The sequence below is a fragment of the Moschus berezovskii genome, chromosome 9, assembly GCF_049115385.1.
Source record: "Moschus berezovskii isolate FMDL1 chromosome 9, NW_MosBer_1.0, whole genome shotgun sequence".
In the NCBI taxonomy this organism is placed as follows: Eukaryota; Metazoa; Chordata; class Mammalia; order Artiodactyla; family Moschidae; genus Moschus; species Moschus berezovskii.
In genome coordinates this window covers 98,656,304-98,664,241 of record NC_142468.1, presented here as the reverse complement: position 1 = coordinate 98,664,241, position 7,938 = coordinate 98,656,304, and positions in this window count along the sequence as shown.

The window sequence follows — 7,938 nt, the reverse complement described above, 5'->3', positions numbered from 1 at the left end:
TATATTCCACTTGATCGTGGAGTACCTCTTCCCAGCTGCTCCAGCAAGGCGCAGCCGCTGTACCTTACCTCGGACGAGGGGTATCTCCTCAAGGCCGCGCCTCCTGCTTTGAATGTGGATCAGCTCCTCTCGGCCCTCCGGTGCCCAAGCAGCCACCGCCTCCTGGACGTGGTACAGCTCCTCTCGGCCACCGCCCTAACCCTGGGTGCGGGGCAGCTCTTCTCAGCCACGATTCTGCACGTGGTCGGTTGCACCGGGAGCCGGGCGTCTCTCGCGTCTGCGCCGCCGGGAGCCGGGCGTCTCTCGCGTCTGCGCCGCCGGGAGCCGGGCGTCTCTCGCGTCTGCGCCGCCGGGAGCCGGGCGTCTCTCGCGTCTGCGCCGCCGGGAGCCGGGCGTCTCTCGCGTCTGCGCCGCCGGGAGCCGGGCGTCTCTCGCGTCTGCGCCGCCGGGAGCCGGGCGTCTCTCGCGTCTGCGCCGCCAGGGCTTAATAGGACAAATATTTTTAACAAGTTTATAACACCATCCCTTCTTTTTCTCTCTCTAAAAATGTGTAAAGAGAAGGTTCAAGTTTTTCTTGTATGACTAAATATCATAGAGAGAGGTCCCAACAGACCCAACCAAGAGAAAAACCCACGTTATATTGTGGTCAAAGAGGTTTAATTGGAAGTGAGCTCTAAATTATTTCTAAAGAGACAAATAAGCTCATTGTTACCATTCGTCTTCTCTTGCCTTGCTCTTTTCCCTTATTTTGTTTTTTCTTGTGTCTCACTTTTCTTTCTCTCTCCATTCAACGCTATGCTTTCCCTTCTTTTTTTCTATTTATTTCCCCATCCTATCAAAATATGCTTTTCCCTTCTTTCTGTCCCTGTATTACATCTTGAGAGAGCATAAACCATTTAAAACTTGTTCCACCCAGGATGAATTTTTTCCCAATTTGGTTCACACATCCCTGATTCTTCTCCTTGAACACCAATGGAAAACGTAGACATCCAGAGGACTTGTCCTGTGATAAGACCTGGAAGCCCCAGGGGTGTGTGTGTGTGTGTGTGTGTGTGTGTGTGTGTACTGGTCCTGCGATAAGACGTGTGTGTGTGCGTGCGTGCGTGCGTGCTCAGTCGTGTCTGACTCTTTGTGACTCCATGGACTGTAACCCGCCAGGCTCCTCTGTCCATAGAATTTTCCAGGCAAGAATGCTGGAGTGGGTTGTCATTTCCTTCTCCAGAGGATCCTCCTGACCCAAGATGGAACCTGGGTCTCCTGCATTGGCAGGCAGATTCATTACCGCTGAGTCACTACTAGACTAGTTCAGTTCAGTTCAGTTGCTCAGTCGTGTCCGACTCTCCGCGACCCCATGAATCACAGCACGCCAGGCCTCCCTGTCCATCACCAACTCCCGGAGTACACTCAAACTCATGTCCACAGAGTCGGTGATGCCATCCAGCCATCTCATTCTCCGTCGTCCCCTTCTCCTCCCGCCCCCAACCTTTCCCAGCATCAGAGTCTTTTCCAGTGAGTCAACTCGTCGCATGAGGTGGCCAAAGTATTGCAGTTTCAGCTTTAGCATCAGTCCCTCCAATGAACATCCAGGATTGATCTCCTTTAGAATGGACTGGTTGGATCTCCTTGCAGTATAAGGGACTCTCAAGAGTCTTCTCCAACACCGCAGAAGGTGTCCTTATTCCAAGTGGGCTCTAGGGGGCGCTGCACTGTTCGGTTTGTCTTGAGGAGGTGCATCAGTCTTGTTTCTCACTGAGGTCTGAGGGAAGAGCTTGCTCTACAGAGAGAAGATACAGGTGCCAGGAAGCACCAGGGGGCATTTGTAAAACGATGTGCTCGTGGAGAACATAATCTCTGGGGTGGTGCCATATCTTCAGCAAAGGTGAGCTGCAAAAGAGCCCCCATCCAGCCCAGCTTGAGCCATGGCCTCTGCACACATCTGGACACTTTGGATTCTGTGTTCCCTCAGTGAGTGATATTCCCTTCCCGTTTTCCACTTGTATTAGCCGCTGACGTTCTTTTTCAGAAGCTTCACTGATGTATTGTGCGTTACTTTACAGATGGACTGAGAGCTCAGTCGGTGACTCAGCCGGAAGATCAGGTCCCTGTCGCAGAAGGGGACCCAGTGACTGTGAAGTGCACCTATTCAGTTTCGGGGAGCCCTTATCTTTTTTGGTATGTCCAACATCGCAATCAAGGTCTCCAGTTCCTTCTGAAATACCTCACAGGAGACACCTTGGTTAAAGGCAACTATGGCTTTGAGGCTGAATTTAACAATAGCCAAACCTCTTTCCACCTGAAGAAATCATCTGTTCTAGGGAGTGACTCTGCCTTGTACTTCTGTGCTGTGAGTGACACAGTGGTGGGGGCCGCAGGGAGAGCTGAATACAAACCCCTGAGCACAGAAAACCATGCTGCTGAAGCCTTAATATCCTTCCACAAGGTGGTGGTGTGGCTCCAGGATTTGTCCTTCATTATAACTAAAAATTTTTTGTTTTTGGTAAAGCCACAAAATTTGTTCATTTGCAAGTATATATTGAAATAAATCCTTGTGTGCTAGCTATTCTGCTGAGCATTGATCATGAAGAGGTGAAGGAAACCATCCTTGATCTGCAGATGCCAGGTGTGATCCCAAACATTTGTGAACCCCTTGAATTCTCACAACTCTTCTCATGAGCTTCACTTTACTGATGAAGGCATTCAAACTCAGAGAATTTATTTATCTTACTTAAGTCACAGAACTGCTCAACAGTAAACTGAAACCCAGGCAACCTGCCTGTCAGGCGTGTAGTCTAACCACTCCAATTCTTCTCAGCCTATAGGTTCCTCCAGGCATGAGACAGATTTCAACAGTGTTGTAGCCCTAACTCCCAAAATAGTCCCTGTTAATAAAAAGTGTTGGTTGTAGGAATGAACAGTTAACTGGTAACTCAAAACTGTTTGGTAAGGGCTCAGACGGAGAAGTGCATAAAATGCTATGTGACAAAAGGAAGTAGAGGTAACTTGACTGTGAAGGAAGGAGAGAGGAAGCAAGTGAGACTTAATGTGAAGAGGATTCAACAATGGAGGATTTAAGTATGTCGTACAAAATGTAGGCCGATTACAGATCCTGTGATCACATCTTATACCCTTGTGAAGGACTGGACTCAATGCCTCTCTTTTTTTTCCCTTTTCAACTTAGAACCTCCCAGAAAGGGCTCTGGTTGACTCAGTGAGAATGCTGTTCCCTGGACAAGTTGTGGTGGCTACTAGTGTTAGCCCAGCTTTGCTCATCATTTGACCAATTAATTAGTGGTGGCTGGGGGATGATTCTGCAAGAAATTAGCAGCTCCATTTTGAACCATATGATTCAAAGGAGTATATCCCAAAAGAAATTAATTTTTTATGTAGAGACTTGCATTTATTTTTTCTAAATGAATCGACATTCATAAGAACACTACTTATTGAAAACTTCACACTTGCTCCACTGATTTGGGATACTGCATTTATAGTATACTAAATTCCTATATATACCCAGATCTATTTTTGGATTCTATTCTTGATGGGGATACCTTAGCCCAACATGGGTGGAATATCTACATCAGGGAAGAAGGTCCTTGGAAGAAGCACATGCAGACCTTAAAAGTGGATCTGGGGAATTGTGTGCAGGGACTGGGATCTGGGTAACCAGAGCAAGATCTAGAAGAGATTTATTCTTGGCTCAGTGGACTTCTCACAGGCAATGATGTGGGAGGATGGTCAGGCAAGAGCCTTTTATAATGGAGGACTAGGGAAGTGAGAGATGGACTGTGAAGAAGGCTGACCGCCGAAGAATCGATGCTTTTGAACTGTGGTGTTGGAGAAGACTCTTGAGAGTCCCTTATACTGCAAGGAGATCCAACCAGTCCATTCTGGAGGAGATCAATCCTGGATGTTCATTGGAGGGACTGATACTAAAGCTGAAACTGCAATACTTTGGCCACCTCATGCGACGAGTTGACTCACTGGAAAAGACTCTGATGCTGGGAAAGGTTGGGGGCGGGAGGAGAAGGGGACGACGGAGAATGAGATGGCTGGATGGCATCACGGACTCTGTGGACATGAGTTTGAGTGAACTCCGGGAGTTGGTGATGGACAGGGAGGCCTGGCGTGCTGTGATTCATGGGGTCGCGGAGAGTCGGACACGACTGAGCGACTGAACTGAACTGAACTGAACTGAGGGAAGGGACATTGTGTGCTCAGGTCATTATTCCACCCATTTACTGAGGTGATTAGGAGGGAGCAAATAAGTTTCCTTAGAAGTTCTATTTTGTCATTTGGCCCTGGTAATTGGCTTGATTTACCTTGAGGAGGAAAGTTAGCTTAGTATTTTTTTTTCCTATGCTTACTGGAAAATGTTTCTTACAACCAGGTAACTTTTAAGTAAAACCAGAAATTCAATGGAGTTTTTATTTATAATATTCATTTTTATCCTCTCTTTTATCTCATTTGAAGGACTCTGTGGAAAGAGGACTAAGCATAAATTATATTTTATGATTCTTCTTCTTAGTAACTATGTCACAGTGGATCAGCCATTTACAATCTGTATGCCTCATCTCCTAAATCATAAAATTGAGATAATTGGAAGGACTGTTGTGAGGATTGTTGTACATATGTCTTGAACCCCGAATAGAAGTGGGTTTTGAGGGAGGCATAGCAATCAGATACTTAGTCACTGCTATGGACTGAATGTTTGTGTCCTGCCAAAATCTGTGTGTTGAAACCTAATCGTCAGTGTGATGGTATTAGGATGTGGAGCCTTAGGGAAATTCGTAGGTTGTAAGGGTGAAGGCCTTTTGAATGGAATTCGTTTTCTTATAAATAAAAGGTACCCCAGAGATCTCCTTTGCCTGTTCTTCCATATGAGAGAACAGCAGGAAGAAGGTGGTCTATGAACCAGGAAGTGGGTCCTCACCAGATACCCAATCCACTGGCACCTTGATCCAGACTCCCTAACCTTCAGAACTGCTAGAAATAAATGTTTGTTTATGCCTCTAGTCTGTGGTATTTTTGTTTTAGCAGCCCAAATGGACTAAGGCCATCACAAAAGCTATGGATCTCCTATATCTGCCCTGAATTGCTTATATTTGGACTGCAACATGAGAAGGAAATACAGTCGATCTTGTTTTTAAGTTACTTTACTTTGGTCACATCACTTGAACCTGTATACCATCTTATATACTAGAAAACCTGCTTTTAGGAAAGGAGCTAGTATCATCCTATCTAATTACATTGTGGTTAAATTGCATCAAGCAACATTTTATTCTGTTTTAAGTAACATTGCATTTTTTATTATTTTTTAAGATGTTTTGGCTGTACTGGATCTTTGATAAGATGCGGGGGCTTCTCTTGTTCTGGAGCATGGGCTCGGTTGCTTTGCAGCATGTGAGTCTTAGTTCCCCAGCCAGGGATCGAACCTACATACCCTACATTGGAAAGCAGATTCTTAACCACTGGAACACCAGGGAAGTACCAACTTTTTTAAAAAATTACTTGTGGAATCACAGTTTTCATTTCTGAAATATAATGTCAAGTATTTTAGAGAAGGTTGGAGTAGAGAAGCATTTTATGGGCTTATTATCCTGGTTTCCCTGAAAGCTGTATTTTGCTGCATCCATGTGAGAACTCGCCCTTGCCTGGAGGCTAGGGAGACATCTCTCTCTAAGAGGAACCACCCTCCGTGGAACCACTTTGTGTTCCGTTAGGTCTTCCCTCTTCTGACATTTTTCTAATTGTATAAAAAGTTTTACTGGGTTCTCTGCAAGAATCCAGAAATACTTAAAATTAAGTGTTAGTTTAGCTTTTCATCTTCTTCCCTTCCCCAAACAAAATAAACAAATAGGACAAACTCATTCTTTGTTTTTTTTGTTTCTATATCAAACAATGGAACTACCATCTACCCAAGTGCTATCCACTTGTGCTTCCACAGGTGCTTCCGGGTCTGTCCAGATGCTGTTCCTTTGGCCTCTTCCTACTTGACCCAGCCTTTACCAGGTTCATCCATCTTCCCTTACGTTTTAGTTCAGGTGTCACTCCAGCTGGGAGGTGTTCCTGGAATCCCACAACCAAAGTAATCTTACTGCCTGTATATTCCCATAATACTGCACTTTCCCTATCACAGCAGTTATCATGAAGACTATCACTGCTTTAAACATTCTCTTCCTTTTGACAAGACCATTCTCATAGGGGGATGCTGTGTCTAGCTTAGTGCCTGACCCAAGTACAGACTCTGCAAATGTTGTTTGATTGAGTAAATTAATACTTACCAAGAGTCTTAAAATATTCTTACTCTTTAACCCAGGGAATCCCCTTTGTAGAAGCTAGTCTAAAGAAATAACTGTAAGTTTATGTTATTTTATAAGTGGTCATGTAAAAAATGAAGATGGAAAAACCCTTAAAAGAGAAATAACTGGAAATTTAGACAGATTTATGTATAAAGGTGTTTATATAATATTCTTCCTAAAATCTAAATGTTTAATACTAGGAAAATTGGTAAATAAATTATAGTACATCTCTATCATGGAATATTTTGAGGAATATTTTCAACTAGAATCCAATTCTACGTATACTTATTAATAGGCAAAAATATTTCAGAAATAGCATTAAAAAATCCAGGGTACCCCAAAGTGTATGTGTGTATTTATGTGTTTGTGCATATATGCACATGCAGTCCAGTTTTGTTAAAAATATTTATACACAGACAAAGGAAAAAAAGATATATACCCAATTATTATCAAAGATATTTCTGGGATATAGCATTCACATGATTTTTATACTTTTCCATATTTTCCACATTCTGTATTTAGAATTCATTATTTTAACAACCAGAGAAAACCTCACCTTTAAAAATTTTAAAATATATATCCAGTTGGTGAGTCTTGCTATAGGGGCACAGTTTTCTTTCTTGATCGCAAGAACCTTCTAAAATTTGCTTTAACAGGGTTCGAGGGTGTTTTTTTTTTTTAATTACAGTACATATAGCAAATAACATTAATGCATGCATATATTCCTGTGTTGACCCAGATCTCTTGAACACAAAAAAGACTTTTAAAAGGAGAATATATGTTATATAACATAATTGTTAGTACCATATATTTGTTTTCCAGGGCCACTGTCACAAAGTGGGTGCCTTCAGCAACAGAAATTTGTTGTCTTGAAGTTTTAGAGACTCAAAGTGCAAGATTAAGGTGTCAGCAAGTCTGGTTCCTTCCAAGGGCTGTGAGAGAAGGATCTGTTTCAGGACTCTCTCCTTGGGTTGTAGATGGACATCTTTTCTGTGTCTCTTCATATTGTTTTCCCTTTATTAGTGTCATCTCTGTGTCCAAATTTCCCTTTTTTATAAGGACACCAGTCATATTGGATTAGAGTCCACCCACATCTCATTTTAACTTGATTATTTCTCTAAAGACCACTTTCTAAATAAAGTCACATTCTGAGGTACTAGGGATTAGGTCTCCAACATATATTTTGAGTGGGCGGGGGAGGTTGGAAACTACAAAATTCAACCCATAACAATGCAGTCATTAATGATTACTTTCATTCCAAAGGCTGCAGCATAGAAAAGCTTCTAGTGTTTCTTCCTTTTGTTGTTTGATACATTAATAATCTCCTAGATGGAAACACAGAAAAATCAAGTTCTATTTGCTGTTCTGAAAAAGTAGGATCATTGTTTTGGTCTTGTGATATTTCCTATGTTAAACATAGTTGTATTTATGTAGAAATATGTAATTTAGAAAGATCCTTATTATGTAAGTTCTTTATTAAGTAAAATTAATTAATTAGCCTCCACAATTGATTAATTAATCTACATAATCTCTTATAGAAGTGAAGAAACTGCTTCTCAGACAATAAGTGATTTGCATAAAATTGCACAACTATCACGTCCAGAAATTGCTCCAACTGGTTTGTCTGGATCCTCATTCA